Genomic DNA, 22,762 nt, shown 5'->3' with positions numbered 1-22,762 from the left:
GGGTTCGAGAGAGAGAGAGAGCTTCAGTGTCAGAACGCCATTGATCGTGATCGAGCGAGGTGAAGCACAGAGAGAGAGAGCGTAACAAAAGAAACCGTTGCAAATTTTCTTAATTTTCAACAAGAGGGTTCCTAAAAAAATGGTTTTTCATAAAACAGTTTTTAAAAGGGGTTTTTAGCAAAACAAGATTTAAACTACTTATTTTTTGCATATTTTTAATTTTTTTTATTTTTCTGGGTATTTTCTGTATTTTTTTGTATTTTTTGAAAATAAAACTCTAAAATTTATAAGAAAACAAAGGATTTTTGTCATTTTTGTAAAGTTTGAAAATATTTACAAAAGAAAGGTTTTTCAAGAATTCAAGGCTATTCTCTGATAAATTCTTCAAAAAAATGGGTTTGGATTCAGAATTTGAGAAATTTTTTGAGTTTTGAACCTAAAATCGAGAAATATAAAGCAGTGAATCAAAATGGATGACGGATGGACTGTCCGAGCCATTCAAAAAAATTTTTGGTATTTTTGTAATTTTAATTTGAAAATCGGACAACGGGGCTCATATTTGGATTCTGATATTAGATCCGGATCCGAAATTGAGTCAGATATAGAAAATTGATTTGATTCCAGTAAAATTGAGAAATAAATTAGAATTTTGAGCGAGAATGACTTAATTTACTTAGAAAATGGGGGCCAGGGGCAAAAAAGAGAATTTTTATAAGATTTTGAAAAATTTGGGGTGTTCACAGATGCCCCTCTTTGCTACTAAGCCGGTTGAAAGCCGAGCTTAGTGGCAAAGAAAACACTCCAAATTTTGAAAAATGCCTCAGTCATCATATCTCAACTGGGTGTGGCAGAATTGATTTAAAAGACATGGTTTTTCAGGCTTGACACCTTATCCTGAACGGTTCTGGGGAGACGAAATCCTCGAGAATGATATAACTAAATAACAGAAATGAGAAAATCGTGATGGGACTTTGAATGAAAATCTTGAAATGGTGGGAAATTAGAATTTTGATCAAGTCTCATGGGCGAGACAAGATCAACTTTTTGGAACGAGTCAGGTTTAGCCCTTAACCTGGATGGGACGAAGATATATCAAGATGAATTTCAGGTTCTATCCTAACCTGAATGGGAAAGGAATATACGCAAACCTTGATGGGACATTTTTTAGAAAAATGCCTTGTGAGGTGAAACTCGAGTATGATCCTTTCTGGATGGATATACAAAGCATGGATTCCTTTGTGGGGGAAAACCATGACGGAACTGGGAGGATTGCCTCATCGAAACGAGGCTCAGGTTTAACCCAAACCTGAATGGAAGGTACCTCATGGGGCGATGTTCAAGCTTAACCCTTAACTTGAAAGGGACGATACCTCGAGGAGCGAGGTTCAGGCTTAACCCTTATCCTGAAAGGGACGACCATACAGAATCCTCAAACGAAGAAACTGTGATGGGACAGAAAGAAATACATCGCCAAAACGAGATTCAGGTTTAACCCTTGACCTGAGTGGGGGGGCATCATACGGAATCCTTAAATGAAGAAACTGTAGTGGGACTAGAAAGGATATCTAGTCGAAACGAGATTCAGGTTTAAACCTAACCTGAATGGAGAAATACCTTGTGGAGCGAGGTTCAGGATTAACCCTTAACCTGAAAGAGGCGACCATACGGAATCCTCGGATGAAGAAACCATGATGAGACCTTCAAAGTTTGGATGAACAAATCCGAAAGGGGTTTGCGAGAAGAGAAAAATGGGGTTCCCTAAAGCTTGGAAAATGGATGATCTTGGGCACCTCATTGCTGAGACTAAATCAGCTTTTAAAAACAGACGACCTCTCGCAAAAGGTTTGGGTGATACCTCGAGGAGCGAGGTAACTGGTTTAATCCTTAGCCTGAATGGATACAGAATCCTTGAAGAGCGAGGAAACTGTGATGGGACCTCTAGACTTCGTACAACAAGTCCAAGAGGGGTTTGCAAAAGGATGAAAATGGGGGTCCCTAAAGCTTGAAAAGGGGTTGATAAAGGGGCGCCTCATTGCTGAGACTGAAATAGCTTTTGACAATAACAGACCTTTTGCAGAAAGTTCAGGTTTAACCCTTATCTTGAGCGGGAATTGTCTATGACGGGACAGTGGGGAACACAGAGAAGTGTGTAAATCTGAGAGACTCAGTTCAAACAAAAGGAAAAGATTTTTCAGTCCTAATGAGGGATGACATCAGGATACGTCAAAACGAACATCAACTTCTCGCTTCATGTTGGGATAACTAGAAAATATTGCCAATAAGATGCCAAAAATTGTAGTTGATTCAGAATGATTGAATTGTGCATATATGTGTGGAAATATCACATCTTTTTACCTAGATTATTAACTCCAATTTGGGCTAACTCCGTAGAATCAAGAATTAAATTCAATTTTTTTGTTGTTGAGTTTCTTCAAGGAAGACATCAATTTACTTGATATAAAAAGAGAGAAAATATTCTTAGCTTCATAAAAGCAATTGAATGGAAAGATATTGATAGAAGGATTTCACATAGGTAAAGATAATTCCTGGCAATTTTGGGTAGTTTGATATCCTGGGGGCTTTTCCTATGATGATCTTTTTGCACTCTTTTGAGTCATGGAGCTTTCTTGGGTTTCGGCGAGAACCTTATTACATCATCCTTCATTTTGGAGATGTCCTGACCTCTCTTTCTTTTTTGGAGAAGGGCACGTCACAAACTCCTTCATCTTGGAGATGCTCCGATCCTTCTTTTTCTCAGGAATTATACTGATGATATTGATTCATTGGTCAAAATCTCTGGATGATAGATGAAATCAAATATCTTTTAGGGTTTGTCGGGAGGTTCATCGCAGTCGCCTTCATCTTGACGGTGCTCCAAACGTTCCCTGGAAGGATCCATCACAAACTTTTTCATCTCGGAGATGATCCAAATCTTCTTTGGCCCCGGGGCTCTAGCTCGCATATTCGTCTTCATCTTGACGACAAATGAGAGATCTCTTTTGCAGATATTTGATTGCAGCTTAAATGACTGAGGAGATATGGATTGGGTAGGTTCTTTTACTGCCCAAGATACTTCCACTGTCTTACTGCCATAAGAACGCTCTTTAAGAATGTGGCATAGCTATGATCAATATCAATTCACTTATGGCTTTTCAACATCATCGAATTTTTCCTTTGTCGGTCATATCAAAGATTTTTCTTCATCCTTTTGGTTGACCAATAGAAAAAGCTTGAATTTTGCTCTTTCTTCGTAAAAGTCTTGTCCTTTTGAGAGTAATATTATAGGTAGTTTGAGGTAATTCTTTGTGTGATGAAAGCTTTGAGATCAACAATGGTTTTTGATAGCGAATTGGCAAAATATTCTTGAAATCCTTAATGAAAGTAATTGTTTGATATTGAATCGATACGTCCGTGACAAAATTCTTCTCTCTTTTTCCCCAAAAAGAGAGACTCAGGCTTAGCCCTTACCTGAATGGAAAAGTTAGAAAATGCTCCTCTCTTCCCTGAAGAGGAGGTGTTTGCAAAACGAAACTTTCGAAGAGAAATTAAGTTTTTGTCAAAACTCCCTATCTCTAGGCTTTTCTTATGGAAAGGTGGCCGAAAACAAAGTTTAAGAAAGTATCATAGAGAAATGAGTCAATCACACTTTCCCTAGAAGAGGGTTCTCTGTGAAGGGGTTGGCCAAAGATGATAAAATATCGGGGGCCACATAAGGAAACGGACTTCTGTCGAATCTCTCCTCAGAAAAAGGGGTCCTTTGTGTAAAGTTGATTCTTGTTTTGCAAACAGTTCGCGAAGAAAATGATGGTTGCATGCGAAAGGAACGAGCTCCCTCGAACTCTCCCAAAAGCGGGTCCTTCGCAAGAAAAAAATGATTGATTTTTGACAAAATGGTCACCCGAAGGTTGAAATTGAGATTTAAAACTTGAATGTTGATGAACTTAGTACAAAGACTGAACCTGGTGGGCTAACTGATCAATCAGCCAAACACTAGCACGAATGCTAGATGTACCAGTACGAGCGTTGGATTTTTGAAGAATGCACCAGTACGAGCATTGGGTTTTGAAAACGCACCAGTATGAACACTGGGTTTTCGAAAATGCACCAGTACGAGCACTGGGTTTTTTAAAGTGCACCAATACGAGCACTGGATTTTGAAAAACACACCAGTACGAGCACTGGGTTTTGAAAATGCATCAATACGAGTACTGGATTTTGAAAATCACACCAGTACGAGCACTGGGTTTTGAAGATGTACCAGTACGAGCACTGGATTTTAAAGAAGAGACAGACACTCCTAAGATATTTGGAAATCGAAGCGAGAAAGATTGCCGGTGTTTCAGGATTATCCCTTATCCTGAAGGGGAAGTTCAGGTTTGTCCCTTAACCTGAAAGGGAACGAAAATCCTAGTCGGAACTCGGATCTTCAAAAATAAACCCGAGTTTGCAAACTCGAATCTTCAAAGGAACGAGTGGTTCCAACACGAGCGTTGAATCCGATAGGAAGTCCGAGTCAAAACTCGGAACTTCAAATGACATATAAAAGGGAAAAACCCGAGTCAGAACCCGGATTTTTAAAATAATGATAAAATGGAAAACCCGAGTTTGAAAACTCGAATCTTCAAATGAATGATTGGTTCCAACATGAGTGTTGAATCTAATAGGAAGTCTGAGTCAGAACTCGGAACTTTGAACGATATATATAAAGGAAAAACCTGAGTCAGAACCCGGATCTTTAAAATAATGATAAAATAGAAAACTCGAGTTTGAAAACTCGAATCTTCAAAGGAACGATTGGTTCCAACACGAGCGTTGAATCCAATAGGAAGTCCGAGTTGGAACTCGGAACTTCAAATGATATATAAAAAGGAAAAACCCGAGTCGAAACCCGAATCTTTAAAATAATGATAAAATAGAAAACCCGAGTTTGAAAACTCGAATCTTCAAAGGAACGATTGGTTCCAACACGAGCGTTGAATCCAATAGGAAGTCTGAGTCGGAACTCGGAACTTCAAACGATATATAAAAAGGAAAAACCTGAATCGGAACCTGAATCTTTAAAATAATGATAAAATGGAAAACCCGAGTTTGAAAACTCGAATCTTCAAAGGAACGATTGGTTCCAACACGAGCGTTGAATCCAATAGGAAGTCTGAGTCGGAACTTGGAACTTCAAACGATATATAAAAAGTAAAAACCCGAGTCGGAACCCAGATCTTGAAAATAATGATAAAAATGGAAAACCCGAGTTTGAAAACTCGAATCTTCAAAGGAACGATTGGTTCCAACATGAGCGTTGAATCCAATAGAAAGTCTGAGTCGGAACTCGGAACTTAAAACGATATATAAAAAGGAAAAACCCGAGTCGGAACCCGGATCTTGAAAATAAAAGCAAAACAAAACAAAAACTTGAGTCAGAACTCAGATGGGAAGGAGGTGATTTCAACCCGAGGGTCGGATTCTGGAAGGATTGACAAAAGGTATGACTAGATTCCGACAATCATGGGATATTTATTCAAGATTCTTGACCCAAGATGGCCTAAGATTTGAATTTATTTATGATGGTTTCAGGATTTTCCCTTATCCTGAAGGAGAATAGAATAAAAATTGATGTGAATTGGAGAATTTATGGGAAATAATTCAGGTTTATCCCTTGACCTGAAAGGGGAAGAGAATAAAATGGAGGAAAATTAAAGAAGTTGATTAAAATTTTGTTTTGGAAAAGAATTCTCACAGGTAGCATTGTTGCTCTTATGAGGGGTCTCAGGATTATCCCTTATCCTGAATGGGAACACCTCGAAGAACGAGGGTCAGGTTTTATCCCTTAACCTGAGTGGAAAAAAAAATACCTCGTGGCACGAGGGTCAGGTTTATCCCTTGACCTGAAAGGGTAAAAGAATAAATGAATACCTCATTGAAAAGAGGCATCAGGTTTATCCTTTAACCTGAAAGGGTAAGTTTTGACAAAAATTGAAAGAATTGATAAAATTTAATAAAAATTGATAAAGATTGACAAAAGATTAATGAAAATTGATAGAATTTTGAAGAAAAGTTGTTGATGAAAGACTTCAGGATTATCCCTTATCCTGAAGGAAGAAGGACCTCACAGGACGAGGTTCAGGTTTATCCCTTAACCTGAAAGGGAAAAAGAACAAAGGAGTACCTCATTAAAAAGAGGCATCAAGTTTATCCCTTAACCTGAAACGGTAAAAGAAAAGATTGATAAAATTTAATAAAATTAGTGAAAAATTGATAAAACTTGACAAAAACTGATAATAAATTGACAAAAATTTGATTAAATTGGAAAATGAAATGAATGCCATTAATAAAGATAACAAGATTTACTGAAAATTTGATAAGATTTTTAGAAAAAGAGTTTGTCTGATCCTGCCTGCACATGACGAAGGAAGACAAGTATAGGAAAAAAATGCCTCAGTATCATGGAGAAGAATGTGAGAATTTGATAAAAGATCATTACTTTATTGAAAAAGGCTATTTGAAGAGTACAAAAGCTAGAATGAATATTTTAAGCATAGAACTTCTTCAGATGCAGAGCATTGATAGGATCTGACAGTTCTACCCCATCTGTGTTGATCAGACGGTATGAATTGCGAGGCAGAGCTTCCTTAACCACATAAGGGTCTTCCCAATTGGGTGACCACTTGCCCCGTGGCCGATGCTTGAGATGAGTCGTCGATCTGAGCACAAGATCATTAACTCGAAATCTTCTCTCAATAATTGACTTGTCATAGTGCCTAGCTATTCTCTGTTGATAAGCTTGAGCATGCTCTGCTGCCTTGAGTCTTCTCTCGTCTAGCAGATCTAGTTGTACCAACCTTTGTTGCTGATACTGATCAAGCGGGAGTTCAATGAGTGATGCAAACTTGAGTGCGGGCTTTTGAATGTGAAGTGGTAGTACTACCTCAGTCTCATAGACAAGCTCTGAAGGAGTAGCATTGGTTGGAGTACGAATGGTGGTTCGGTATGCCCAAAGTGCATCATGCATCTTTTCGTGCCAATCTCGGCCTGTTTCCATAGTTCTTTCCAGAATGCGTATCAAAATCTTGTTGGTGGCCTCTGCCTGGTCATTCCCTTAAGGATAATAAGGAGCTGAGAAGTGGTGATGAATCCTAAACTTCGAGCAGAAGGTCTTCATCCTCTCATTCTTGAATTGACTGCCATTGTCTGACACAATATCGTGTGGCATGCCGAAACGACAAAGGAGGTTCTTATGAATGAAAGAAACCACATGTCGGCCTTCTACTGTTCGTAGAGTTACAATCTTGACCCATTTGGTGAAGTATTTTGTAGCTGTGAGGAAGTATCTGTGGCCATTAGGAGCTGAAGGAGTGATCAGACCCACCACGTCGAAGGCCCACATTGAGAAAAGCCAAGGAGAAACTACAGACTGCAAGTATGCGGCTGGCGCATGAATAGAAGGTGCGTGCATCTGACATTTGACGCACTTCCTCACAAATCGATGGCAATTCTGCTGCATGGTTTTTCAGTAATACCCTACCCGTATGATCTGCTTGACGAGCGTTTGGTAGCTAATGTGACCATCATAAATTTCCTTGTGTGCCTCTTGGACAACTTTCATGGCTTTATCTCTGTCCAAGCATCTGGCGTACTCGAAACTGAAACCACGACAGTAGAGAGTATTGGCAAGGATAAAATAGCGGGCTGACATGCGTTGAATCACACGTTGCTCCTTTCTTAACATCTTTGGCAAGAATTCACCAGTTTCAATAAAGTTTTTGATGTCTTGGTACCAAGGCTTCTCTTTCTGAGTGGCTTGATTCACTTGCTCAGCTGGAATGAAGGCAGGTTGATCAAGTCTGTCAATCTCGAAAGAACGGCAGGATTCACTGTCTTTGAAAGACAAAATGGATCCTAGACAGGCCAAACCATCTGCTATATGGTTGTATTTTCTCTTGACATGGTTGAGCTGAAATTCTTCAAAGTGCCTATAAGAGCTAAGGCAATCTTCTAATAAGAGACCAATTTGGAATTTTTGACTTGCCATTCAGCGTTAACTTGGCTTACCACAAGCAACGAATCGCCAAAGGCATGTACTCTTTTGATATTGAAGTTTTGCAAAATTTTGAGGCCTTAAATCAAAGCTTCATACTCGGCCATATTGTGAGTACATTGAAAGTTGAGCTTGAGGGAATAAGGGATCATCTCCTTTTCGGGAGTGATCAACAAGATCCCAATCCCTATACCCGACATATTTCTGGCTCCATCAAAGAACAAGGTCCAGACTGGAGATTCTTGAGTGCTACAGATGCAATCATCGGGAAAATCGTCTTTTGCCTTGATCTCTTCTGTCAGCAGGAAATCTGCCAACTGATCTGCGATAGACTGGCCTTTGACTGACTTCTGAGATACATATTGCAAGTCGTATTGCATTAGGAGGACTTGTTATTTCGCAATCCGTGCAGTAAGGAAAGGCTGCTCAAGGATGTACTTAAGAGAATTGAGTCTTGACAAAATTTTGATTTCTGAGGCCAGCAGATAATGCCTCAGCTTCTGACACATCCATACTAAAGCTGGACATGTCTTTTTCATCTGAGAATATCTTTTCTCATAATCGATGAAAGTCTTGCTTATGTAATAAATGGCGTGCTCTATCCGGCTGCCTTCCTCATACTGTGCAAGAAATCCGCCACACACGTTTTGGTTAACGGAAATATACAAGAGAAATGGCTTTTCAAGTTTTGGTGGCTTCAGAACAGGTGGATTGAGGAGATACTACTTGATGTGCTCAAACGAGAGCTGACACTCTGGTCCCCACTCAAATTTCACTTCTTTCTTCAACAAGTGATTGAAGGGCTCGCATCTCATGGCCAAATTGGAGATGAAGCGCCGAATCGACTGAATACGCCCTTGAAGGCTTCGCAACTCTCTGAGATTGGTGGGAGGCGGCATATCAATGATTGTCTTTGCCTTGGCAGGATCCACTTCTATGCCTTTCTTGCTGATCATGAAACCAAGTAGTTTGCCTTACTCTACTCCGAAGACACATTTATGTGGATTGAGTGTCATCTTGTAAAGGATGAGTCTTTTCAAAGACTTGGCTGAGAGCATCGAGATGATCCTCTCCTTTTGACTTGACCAGGATGTCATCTACATAGGCATCCATGTTCTTGTGCATCTGGTCATGAAAAATAACGGCCATTGCTTTCTAATAGGTTGCCTCAGCATTCTTGAGTCCAAACGGCATGACTGTGTAGCAGAATGTTCCCCAAGGCATGGTAAAATAGGTTTTTGACTGGTCACGTGCGGCCAGTTTGATCTGATTATAGCCTGAGTACCCATCCATAAAGGAAAACATGGCATGGCCTACCGTGCTATCGATCAAAAGATCGATATTGGGAAGTGGGTAATCATCCTTTGGGGTGGCTTTGTTCAGATCCCTGAAATCGATGAAGATTCAGACTTTGCCATTCTTTTTTGGAACTGTCACAATGTTCGCCAACCATTCTGGATAATCAATAGTCCAGATGAATCCTGCCTTTAACAACTCCTCAAGTCCTTCTTTAACTTGTGGTGCTACGCGGAGATCCATTTTCCTTAATTTCTGCTTGATTGGCTTGACATCTGGCTTCAGCACGAGACGATGCTCGACCAACCTTGGATCCAACCCTGGCATATCCTCATAAGTCCACTCAAAGACTTCCTGATGTCGTTTGAGAAAATGGACGAGCCTTTCCTTCTCATCTGAACTTAAGCTGGAACCAATTTTGAGGATTTTCGGATCATCTTATGAATCGATATTGACATCCTCTGTCGGGTCTTGAACCAAAGACGACGGTTCATCCTGCTTCTGAATACTGGAAAATTCTAGCAATTCTTGAATCGCTGAGTCAAACTCTGCTAATTCTTTGATCTGCCCTGTTACTTTGTTGACCTCTGCCTCTGCCTTTTCCTTGCAGATTCTAGACGGTTTGGATTTATTTTGAGAAAAATTGGAATTGATTACAAGTTTTTTGAGCAATTTAGGAGCCATGATTCTAACAATCCTGAAAAGTGCAAAGAAGGTTTTTGAGAAAAAGGTAAGAGATTCAAAAATAGCCTTTTTTACAGAAACAAAGAATGATGACATAGACAAAAAGATATAAGAGAAGAATCATATACGCCAAGATGTGAAAAAGATCAAAATTTCATTGATAGATTTTAAAGCTGAAAACAGTCGCTTGGTATTTACAGATGACTCGTGAAAGGAAAAGCTGGGACTGAGTTGTCCCTATAAGATAACAGGAAAACAGGAAAAGAAAACAGAAAACAAAGGTATCGTCTTTATTCTTCCCCTTTGACGAAGGTGGTTCTTCTGCCCGATGACTGACCAGTAAAACCCAAGCCTGCACCAGTGTCATGCCGAGCGAGGGTGATTGGTTCCATCATGCCGTCCTCATTCTTTCTGAGACCCCTAAAGGGTTGATAGCCATGCTTCATCAAAAGATCGAACCCCTTCTTAACTTTTGAGAATTGGGGAAATAGAGGATGATCTTAAAAAGAAGTGCAATTGAGGTGTCCACCCATCTTGAAGAAGCGAGGTCCCTACCACTGGACCACTGCGGTAACGTTTTCTGTTGGCTGGACTTCCTTCAGCTTCAGCATGTCTAAATTGTCACTCAAATTGATCTCATCGACTTCCCGAATGTTTGGATGTCGACAGTGAAAGTAGGACGGGGAATCATCGACTGCGGGAGTATCTCTTCCGGATCTTCTCCCAGAACAATGGTAATCATGCCTTTCTTCGACCATTTGATGCATTGGTGAAGGGTTGAAGGAACGGCGTTGGCATTGTGAATCCACGTGCGACCCAGAAGAAGATTGTATGTGGGTGGCACATTCACCACATGGAATAGGACGGTATGCACTGAATAGTTGATGAAAATCTCGAGAAAAATATTTCCTTTGGTCGTTTGCCCATGGTTATCAAAACCGTAGATCGTTATTGGATCTGGGGTATATTCTTCTTCTTTCAGGTCCAAGACCCTGGTTGTCATCTCCAGATAGATGTTGAGGTTGCTGCCTCCGTCAACGAGCACATGAGGGACAGTCATGCCCCTGGTTTGCACCACTGTATAGAGAGCGTTGTTGTGGAATGAATGAGGTTTAGGCAAGTCCTTATCTGAAAACGTAATTGGTGCATTCGTCATTGCTTGATTGACGATCTGAGCCATGTTCTACGGAGTCGTGTTCGGCTTGACCTTGATTTTTTGCAACAGATCTTCCAGAACCTGCTGATGCTTCAGGGAAGCATGGGTCAGATCCAGGATGGAGATGTTTGATAGAGCCGTGATCGGTTTCTGATTTGATTCTGATGTCTCACCCTTCTTTGAAGTTGCCTTGATGAAGCGCTTCGGAATCCTGAGAATTTGCTTGGCGACTTCTGTTGTCACCTTTGTTGGCTCCTTAACTGGCCTCTTATCATTGAAAAGTGAAGTGATATCCACCCTCTTGGTGGAAGATTGTGCCTGACGTAGGACTAGGAACTGATGTTGATCCTGGATGTCCTGGCTGGAACACGACTGGATGCTGCCTTGGAGAAAAATTGTCTACTCTAAAATTGTTGAAGCTGAATGTTTGGGAAAAGGCTTGGACAAGATTTTGGGTTGTTCCTCGTCCTCATCCTCGATTAACAAATTCTTGTCGATACAGTCCTGGATGATGTTTTTTAGGATAAAACAATGCTATGTGTCATGTCCTACAGTCCGGTGAAATTTGCATAATTTGTCTGTCCATTTTCCCATAGCGACTGGAGGATCTGCCACCTTGGGAAGTTTGACCATCCCCTTCGATAACATATATTTGAGGATATCCTCCCAGGATTGCTCCAGGGCAGTGAATTCTCAATCATAACTCCATTCATCTTGCTTCGGTTTCTCCTGTTGCCTTGCTTCAGGCTGTTGCATTAGCTGGGCAGGTTGTTGCTTGACGAACTTTACTTTTGGGGCTGCAGAATTTGCTCTTTCAACCTTAGAGCGTCCTGAATTCTTGTTGCGATTCTTCTTGCTTTTCTTGTCGCTAGAATTGCCGCTATGACTTGAAAATTATGTAGAATAAGCAACGTGTGCCTTTTTTTTCTGCTCAGGATTACCTCGGACGAAAGGGTAACCTTCATAGAGGCCGTTGTCCAGCCCTGTTTCGAGCCATTTGGCTCTCTCAATTAACTTAATGAATGATTTTGCAGAAGACGTGAAAATGAGATTCCTTAAAGGCTGAGTAAAGTTATTTAGGATGATTTGCAAGGCAAGTTCCTCTGGAATGGGAACCTTCATTCTGTTACAGGTGCTTCTCCACCTGTGGATGAACTCTCCTGCCCTTTCGTTCTCATTCTGCTTAAGATTGTACAAGTGGTTGAGAGTTGGCGAGGCCTCAATATTGAACATGAAGCGCTCGATGAACAAGTTCACGACTTTATCGAACTCTCGTAGTTCGATAAGGTTGATGTGGTTCGCATACCACCTGGTCGCCGTACCTTCTAGGTTGCGAGGAAAGCAAATGAACGGAGTCGTGTTGTCTTTCCTGAAACGGCCGCACTCCGCATAGAACGTGGCCAAATGAGCTTTAGGATTGTCTGTTCCATCAAACTTGAGGAATTTTTGAGGAAGATTCTTCAGGTCATCATCCCCATCTTGGCCATTATAGAAATCTTTGCCAGAATAGGTTTGCTTGCCTTTGCTCTTGGTCTGAATATCTTTGATTGCTGGAGTCATTTCCTTTAATTGCCCGTGCACCGGATCCTCAGTTGGGGTGGGTTTGTTCACAAATTCGGGCTCTGCAGCGATCTTTATAAATTGTCGTGGAGGATTCTGACTGAAGACAAATTGTTCTTCCTCTTCTAACTCTTCCTCTACTGAGTGATGTCAGGCTGGACCTTTTTCTGGATAATCTTAACTTGCTTTTTCACAACCTTTTTCTTCAATTTTCTCCTAGGAACAACATTCTTCAGACTGGCCTCAGCTTGCTCTGACATCATTCTGGCCATCATCTTTTAAAACAGACCATACATAGCGGGATCAATATCATCTCCCTTATACTGACTCTGTCCTCTGGCTGATTTGGGAGAGTCCATTGCTTCGATCTCGCTGTCACTGTGCTGAGAAACTGTTTTTTTCCCAGATCTTGTTTGAACCATTCTGACAATGTCAATGCCTTCTGCAGAATAAGAGGAATGGTTAGAGCGTGGAAGAAGCTTTTTTTTTTAAAACAACATTTTGAGAAAAGAATGGAGGACTTGGTAGACAATTAAAAGGATTGTCTCATTACCAGGGATTGGGTCGTCACAAGATTTGTGACAATTGCGTCATCATTCTCATGACAACTGAAAAATATGCCTTGTTACCTAGGCGAGGTCATCGACCATGATAAGAGATATTTGAAGAAGAATAGAAGGAATGTCCCATCACTAGGGATGAGGTCGTCACGAGAATCGTGACCATATATGCCATAAAACAAATAAAAGAATAAAATTTGGCCCAAAAAGCTTTTTAACAGAACGAAAGTTGGACTTTATTGATGATAAATTCAAAGACAAAGAGAAGGTGGGCAGACAGTTTGCCACCATTCTCGATGTTCAGAAGATACATTGGGTCCAGGAAATACAGACAGAGAAATGAAAGAATCCCAAGTGTATTTGGTTACATGGTATGCCCCAAACCACTTATCCGACTGCAGATCGAATTCTGACATGTGGTTCACTGAGAAGCGAGTGTTGACACGAACCTGCCGCTGCGAGAACTGTCTGAGGCACCTCTCTGGATGATAGTCGACACAGAAGAAGGGACCAAGCAATCTGTAACGCTTGCTACGAGCATAAGTGTAGCGAGGAACTGATTCTTGCCTGTCAAAGTAATCTCAAACGATCTCTTCCTGATGCAGACTCTCGATCGAAGCTCGATACTGAATGACAGACTTCGGCTTCTTGCTGTTGAACCTGAAGGAACTGGCCTTTGATGGCACATGTCGCAGAAACCAAAACTGCAGAGTCTAAGTGCATCCTTCCACCAGAATGGTTTCTCCAAGGGCGAAACGAGCTAAGCCTCGATAGAGAAAGGCTAAAGCTGCCATGGAAACTTAAAGTTGACGGGTCTGCTTGCTTCCCCATCTTCGAAAGAGTTGGGCGACTCTGACATCGATGAAATTTTGATCATCCTGGAAGAATGCTAATCATGTTGTGCATAGGACCATGGCATGCTGAATTCTGTCTTTCGCTGCTCGGGATATGGTGTCAACTTCCTCGTAAGCTCTGTACTTGCAATAGAGCCCAAACAAGTCGATGAACTGACTTCTGTTGATCTCAGTGAGAGGCCAAGATCTGCTCCTTGTTGCTCTGACTAATGCTTCTCGAACACCTACCCCCTTGACGTTGATCAGGAACTGCTGCTCGACTGGATCATCTGGCTGACCAATTGGTTCTGACAATCCCATGATGTCATTGAACTCGTCCATCAGCAGAGTCATCTCTCCCCAGGGAAACCAAAATGTGCAGGTACGCGGATTTCACCGCTCTGCCATAGCCTGAATCAAACCTCCGTTGATGGTTCGCTTGCTTGCTGCTGATGCCATCTCCAATCCACAGTCATCCAAGTGGTCTGGGAACATACGCGAGAAAGCGGCGAACCAAGAATAATACCACCACGGGAAGAAGGAATGAGACTGGATAACCCAATGATCCGGGGATCCATCCTTTATCTGATAGAAGACATGATCCCTGTGAAAGATAGCATCGAGGGAATTGGACGCCATCGGAATGATACTGGGGTAAAAGAATGAGGAGAATTAGATAGAATGCAGGACTTACGAATAGACTCTAGAAAAGAGGATAGACATAAATCCTAGAAATTTTGAAAGATTGAGGGAATTTAGAAAAAGGGATTCCCAAGGTTTTTAAAGAAAATTTGACACAAAAGAGAAAAGAATGTAGGTAGAGAAAAAATATACACCTGGGTTTCTGAAAATAAGAGGAAATTTTGAATAATATACCTAGGGTTTTGAAAAGGTTTGATATATATATAAGAGAATACGAGAAACATTGCATAACCACAGCTGCACAAACAAGGATGTGCAAACAGCACTCCCTAAAGGCTGACTCTAAATGCAACATTTGAAATGGCCTGTAGGACCTTAATCCTAACTCTATGGTTCAGATCATCTGATCCCAATCAAGGTACGCCGATATACTCAAGCTGAATCTCAAAGTACGTGGCATAAAAATATTTCTTTGGTTCTAAGGTAAAGGCTTCCCAACATCCTTGAGCACGTACTGATATACCTCGGACTATGGCCCTTAAGTACGTGGTAGGGGGCGCTAACCCAAATAAGTGGTCCAGCTGTGAGGCTCTCTCCTGAACTATAGTTCAGTGAGACAACCCAGCAATGTGAAGACCAGGACAATATAGGTAGGGATGTTTTTCAAAAATATGTTCAACATGCAAGAAATCAGATGGCTCTAATGCAAGTCTTAAAAGAAATAGAATTCAAATGAAGAGAAGCATACACTTGCATACATTGTTTGCATTCAATCCCTAGAATCGAGGAGAGTTGTATTTCAGACCTAAGTCTAAGTGAGCATGCATAGATCTCCACAATATAGTCCTGTCAAACCATACTTAGATCCTATATGCATTTATGTCAGCTCAGGACAAAGTTTAGGCTCCTAAGGTTTGCATGGAAATAAAGCTGACATTTGTAGAATAAAGACTTAGATAATATCAAAGCAAAGCAAAAGACACAAATTCGACCAGACGGAGATGGGTCCCGTCACGGTCGCCAACTCCTGTGATCATGCAAAAAATTTCCTCTTGGTTTTCTCCCTCTTCCTTCTCTTTTCCTTTCTAACCTCTATTTCTCTTTTTGAAGGAAAAAATAAAAGACAGAAAAGAAGAGAGAAGAGAAAAGAAAGAAGAGAGAGGAACTCTTTTGCAAGGTCTCATCTGACCAAAGAAATGTTTTGAAAATCACTCGCCTCCATTTTGAAAATTTGCGAAAAAAAATAGAGAAAAGAGATTCGCTCGTCGGTACGAGGTTCGACCGTTCCTGGCGCCTTTACCAGAGGTAATCGAACCAAGGATCGAATTTATGCCCTTTTACTTTGCTAAAATATTATTTAAGAATTTATCCTAAGTCTAAAATGCACAAAGAATCATGCTTGTGTGAATGCAAGGATGTATGCTCTTTTGAGAAAAAATGATTTAGAAATTTCAAAGTGTTTCTGAGATGAACTTGATAATGGAGTAAAGAAATGATTCATGGATTTGAAAATTGGTTTGAAAAAAAAGTTAATCTTACTCAGATTTTGAAATGGATCTAGAAGAAGAGACTTTAAAATTCTAAGTCTCAGAATGATCAGAATTTTAGAAAGATAAATCTTTAGATGAAGAGAAAGTGAATTAAAATTTCTGAAATAAGAATGAATTTTCAAAATCAGAATGGACCTTGAATTTGGATCGATTTTCAAGAATCGATTTTGAAAAAGAAATTTTCAGTTCAAGACCTGAAACAAGAATTTGAATTTGAATTTGAATTCAGATTTTGAAAAGTAGATTTGAAATTACCTTTGGAAATGAGAATTAGAAATGGAACTAGATTTGAAATCTGGAATAGAATTTGATCTGAAATCTGGAATCCTAAATGAATTTGGATCCGAAGTCTGGAATCCAAGATGGAAATGAATCTGAAATCTAGAATCCTAAAGGGAATTGGATCCAAAGTTTGGGATCCAGGATGGAGCTGAATCCGGAAACTAGAATCCTAAATGAAATTGGATCCGAAGTCTAGAATCCTAAATGAAATTGGATCCTAAGTCTGGAATCCAAGATGAGATTGGTTTTAAAAATCTGGATCCAAAGTGGAATTGGGTTCTGAATTTTAGAACCCAAGATGGAATTTGGATTTTTGAAGATCAAAAATGGGATTTTGAGGATGGATCTGGATTTTGAAAATCCATATTTGAATTTAAAACTTAGAAAAAATCGAATTTTGAGATTCAAAATCAATCTCAAAAAAAAAAAACTTTGATTTTGAATTTGAGAATCAAGGCTCAGTGAAAATAAAGGGTAAACTTGATTAAAGCTTGAGTTTTTGAAATCATAAGATGGATCTGAAAATTCCAAAGTTTGAACTTTAAAATTTTGATCTGAGATGTTAATTTGAATCTGAAATTGAATTCTGGAGATGGAAATGAATTTCAAAGTTGAATTGAACTTTGAAATTTGATTTGAATTGGAAATTGAATTTTGAATACAAAAATGAATTTGAAATATCAAAGTCAAATTGGACTTTGAAATAGAATTTTTGAATTTTTGAAATAAAATAAAATTGAGAATAGAAAGAAGAATTTGAATTTATAAATAAGAATTTGAAGAATGATCTCAGAAGTGAAGAATCTATTTAAAGGATTATCTCAAAAATCACTTGTATTTTGAAATAATATGAAAAGAAATTTGAAAATATGATGTAATTCTATCCTAAATGATGAATGAATTAAAAGAAATTTGAAGTTTGGTCTTGAAAAGGAATATTTTATTCTTTAAATGAATTGAAATAAGATTGAAGATATAATGCATTCCTGACTATGGTCATTAAATGTATTATATAATAATCTATATTTAAATTCAGGTAAAGAATGAAACATAGTTTGGTGCTTTTATAGAGTTTAAAATGAAATTAACTCTCAATATATCCTGACTATTGCCATTGATATATATTTTGAGTTAACTTTAAGTTAGACTCTGATAAAAGAAGAAAATATTTTTTTAAAATATGATGATTTTTTAAAAGGATCCAGTGTTATTCCATAAAAGATGAAAACCATAAGTTTTGTTCACACCTTGACTATGGCCATTGATGCAAATCATCAACTTAGGATTTGATCATCTTTTATAAAAATGGTGCACGTGTCATTCGTGATCCCATTTGTGAAATTTTGGAAAATAACAAGAAAATGATATGAAACAGATAATTCATGATTTTTATATGCTCAGACATTCTAATCTAGTGCAAGAAAGCAAATATTTTCATTAAGATCTAGCTATTACAATGCTGAATTTAAAAATTACAAGAGTCTCTAATTCTAGGAAAGAAAAACAGACATTTCCATGTATTTCCTGCAAATACTGAGTTAGCACAAGGTAAAATTGCAAAATATAAAGAAAAATGGAGCAAACTATGCTAAAGACTAACCTACATGTAATCCTATGCCTAGGTTAGTGATAAGATGTAAATGAATTTGTTAACTACAAGGCTCATGAAAAATGCATGTATATATGCCTAAATGCCATACATGTGTATATATAAAATGCATAAGTAAGGTGCTCATATGCTAATAAGGAGAAAACTTGCAGAAAAATGCATATGGAATTAGTGACTGTAGTGAGTGAGTAAGTGGTTGACAATGAAAGCTAGAGGTAACTAATATTGAAGGTGACTGTGATGCTACTGTGGGTTTAATGAAGTGTTATACCAAACGTGTTGCATTTGTGATAGCAGGTGGCTGAAGGGATGTGATGTGCAGGATGTGTTGTTAGGGTGATGACAAGGGGTGAAGTCTGCTGATATGGTGCAGTTGTGTATTAAGAAGTGCGGCAGTGACATAGTGATGGAGCTGAACTACTGATGACGGAAATGTGCCGGTGAATAGTGTGATACTGTTGTGACTATGGCCGGTATGTATAACAAGTGGACAGAAGATGCAGGGAGTGCAATACAGGAAGGGGAAAAGAATGTTGTGAAGAGACACAGGTAACATGCAACACCCTGTAGGGTTGGTGTGAACAATCTTAACCAGCGCATTCCAGTACTCCTAGCTAACACATTGCAGTGACTTCAGCCAATGTAAAATCGATAAAACCTTCAGCACCAGTGAATTTGCAGCAAACATTCAGCAGGATTATAGATCACTTTCAGTGGTAATGGTCTAATTTGCACAACAAATCAGCTCCCTCAACTGTCTTTAGAGATAATCATTGTAGTGACTGATAATAAACTACAGTGTGATGATAGGGGCTACACCAAGATGTTGTACCTGGAGTCGAGGGTGACATTGACTTCTACCTACATCATTGAATCGCGTGCTGGTTTCCGCATAGCTAATATAGCTCCCTTAGCGCCAGTTCGAATAGTCCACAAGAGATTTCTTCAGATATATTCAGGAGGTTAATTCAACAGCAGAATCAATCTCAAAAGGGCAACAGTGCTAAATTCTTTGGTAAGGTTCAGATTTAAGAAATTAAGAAATTGATCTCTGAACCATGATATCTACAAAGAAACAGTAGTGCTTTTAAAGTGAATTGGATGCTCAGCAACTAACTAAAACAAATTCCAATTGGTGGTTGAGTGTGGCAATATTATCACAGCCTTTTATTGTTTGCGATGGCCGCTGGACTCCATTAATGATTTGAAGACAAGTTCTTTACTTTAAAATATTAGAACAGAAATAATGGGATTCACACGACACATAACAATTCTACCCTATGAAATTCAAATCTCCATCATTATTCTGAGTCCAAAAATAACTCATCCTGGTCAGTGTGTTATATCCGCCTCCCATCCTTCCAACTCTGAAAGGCCGAAGATATTTGTCATTCACCTTTGGTTCCTTGATCTCTGATAGGATAGAGATATCCAACATCTATGTATATGACTTCCATATGCAACAAATATATATATCAGATTCCCTTCTGAAGACCATAGCAGGCATTGAGTCTAATACCAGAGAGATAATGGCAGATTATTTTCTGCAAAAATGACTTTACCAAAAAAAAGAACAACAACAACTGGCCTAGACAGTGATGGATCTATGCATTGATTTCAGATTACCAGAAACATGAATCCTCGATCTGGAAAAATTGCTCTTATAGTTGTCATGTCCCTCCCTTTTTTTTTTAGTATCCGAGCTTGATATACAGGACAAAACCCAGGTGACTGAATGGATAAGTGAAAGAAAAGAAGAAAAAAAATGCGCACAGGAAAGAACATGGGATGCAACGGTAAAACTAAGAACATTATGAATCAGGGAATGTCCAAAATGATATTGCTCTGTTGGGATGAAACGAACTAGTGAAATATGATGCATGAAAGCCATGATACATGGAAGAGGGAAGTGAGATCAAAATGATGATAATGATAATCAAACACATTCATGTAGTATACCAGATCATCAGTTTAGAACAGGAGATTCAAGTCGACTGATAACCAAAACAGTGACTCAAAAATAACAACAAAAAAAATGCTCAAAATCACAAGCCGATTATTGAAATTGAAAGTTAAATGTGGTTTTTAGAGACTGAAAAGAAGGGAATCAGAATGAAGCATAATATAAGTTGAAGTCTCAATATGCAAAGTGATAATGAGGGCATTGCCATGTGTCAAGCCACTAAAATCCGATAATCAAAAAGAGAAGAAGAAAACAGAGAAAAGAAGCAAAGGAAAAAAAATGTTGGAATTTGGGGAACTCCTTTGATATCGCACGTGGTGGATCGATATTGCTACAATCAACTCAACACTACCGAAGGTGCTTTCATGAAGTAAATGCAGGGATTAGGCAAAATCAAGAAGACAAGATAACAGATCATGCAATCTTTGATGAAAACCTTGCAACAACAGATCAGATGGCAGAGTATGAAAAGGAACGCACATCGAAATAAAATAACAAAGAAAGAAGAGAATACACAGAACAATGACCCCAAAACAGAACAAAAGAGGGACATGATGCAGTTTGAACAAACGCTGTGAAATGGATCGGGGAGTCGTATGCTATTTTCAATATTTGAGCAAACTTTAGATATAAGCATTATGAGACTAGATGTGATCAGATATTACCGATGCTAATCGTTGACTCGGTGCCTTACAAATTTAGATGAAAATGAAAGTGAAGGTATAAATTGGATAAAATGAAAATAGAAGATCGGATGCTAGTTACAGGCACTTATGAAGATGTAAACTAAAATCCCAACTGAATGAGAAATAAAGGGGAACACATACTAAAACCAAATTGATAATCTTATGTTAACTACAAAAAAAAAGGCTAGACTAATATGATATAGATCAAAACGATGAAATGTATATAACGCAAATGGAATAAGATGCACACAGACTAAAGAGAGATATGGGTATGGAGTATAGGTAAACTTCAAATGCACAACAAACGGATGTAGATGGTGGTAGAGAAGATAACTGATGTGGTGCTCGTGAGGTATTGACCGAGGCAACACCCCCCATAGCAATGAAATCAAATTAACAAATAAAAGAGAAGGAAAAGGCAACAAAATCAAATTAACAAGAAAAAAAAAGAGAAGGAAAAAGCAATAAAATCAAATTAACAAATAAAAGATATGGAAAAGATGAAAGAAATGAAAGAGAAAATGAAAGTGGTAGATACTAAAGGGAAGTAGCATAAACAATTTCAACGAAATATAGATTAGCAGATGAGCCACAATACACTTACATAAGATCAAAGTAAGAGAAATACTCACCGGCGGCTAGCTGAGGGGATGAAGATGTGCTTCCTCTCACTGATACTGTGTGGTAAGGCTTCTTCACCGACCAACGAAGACAGAGAAAAAGAGAACAGAGGAAAGGAGAGGGGAAGGGGAGAAGAAGAGATTTTGGATGGCTATCGGATGAACTCGATGGGCAAAAATGGTGGATAGTGAAATGGTGCAAAGAGAGTGGATGCCCTCCCATACGCTCTCGATACTCGTTTATATAGGATACCAAAGAAAGATCGAGGAGGGTCCTTGGAGATCGATGGTCATCTGTGGAAGGTGATGATCGGAGGGTAGATGAAGAGGGATGCACATGGGGGTTGGCGATGGAGGGTTCGAGAGAGAGAGAGAAAGAGCTTCGGTGTCAGAACGCCATTGAGCATGATCGGGCGAGGTGAAGCAGAGAGAGAGAGTGTAACGGAAGAAACCGTTGCGAATTTTCTTGATTTTCAAAAAGAGGGTTCCTAAAAAAAGACTGTTTTTTCATAAAACAGTTTTCAAAATGGGTTTTTAGCAAAACAAGCTTTAAACTACTTGTTTTTTGCATATTTTCGATTTTTTGTTGTTTTTCTGGGTATTTTCTGTATTTTTTTGTATTTTTTGAAAATAAAACTCTAAAATTTATGAGAAAACAAAGGATTTTTGACATATTTTTGTAAAGTTTGAAAATATTTACAAAAGAAAGGTTTTTCGAGAATTCAAGGCTATTCTCTAAGAAATTCTTCAAAAAAACGGGTTTGGATTCAGAATTTGAGAAAATTTTTGAGTTTTGAACCTCGAATCAAGAAATATAAAGCAGTGAATCAAAACAGATGCTGGATGGACTGTCTGAGCCATTCAAAAACTATTTTTGGTATTTTTGTAATTTTAATTTGAAAATTGGACAACGGGGCTCAGATTTGGATTCTTATATTGGATCCGGATCCGAAATCGAGTCAGATATAGAAAATTGATTTGATTCCAGTAAATTTGAGAAATAAACTAGAATTTTGAGCAAGAATGACTCAACTTGCTCAGAAAATGGGGGTCATGGGCGAAAAAGGGATTTTTTATAAGATTTTGAAAATTTTGGGGTGTTCACACTCCTCCCTTCCGATCTCTCCTCCTTCCTTCAAAATCCGTGCAAGCAAGGTAAGAACCCCTTTCATCATCCCTGGGTTTTTGTTTTATAGGGTATTAACGTTGGTTTAGGGCTTTGATTTCTCCTATTTTATCTGCTTACGTATAATTCTACATCTTAATTTCTAGGATTTATCTATGTTTCA

The sequence above is a fragment of the Nuphar pumila genome, chromosome 1 (assembly GCF_984573655.1).
Source record: "Nuphar pumila chromosome 1, dmNupPumi1.hap1.1, whole genome shotgun sequence".
NCBI classification, from domain to species: domain Eukaryota; kingdom Viridiplantae; phylum Streptophyta; class Magnoliopsida; order Nymphaeales; family Nymphaeaceae; genus Nuphar; species Nuphar pumila.
Note: the sequence above shows the minus strand (reverse complement) of the source record.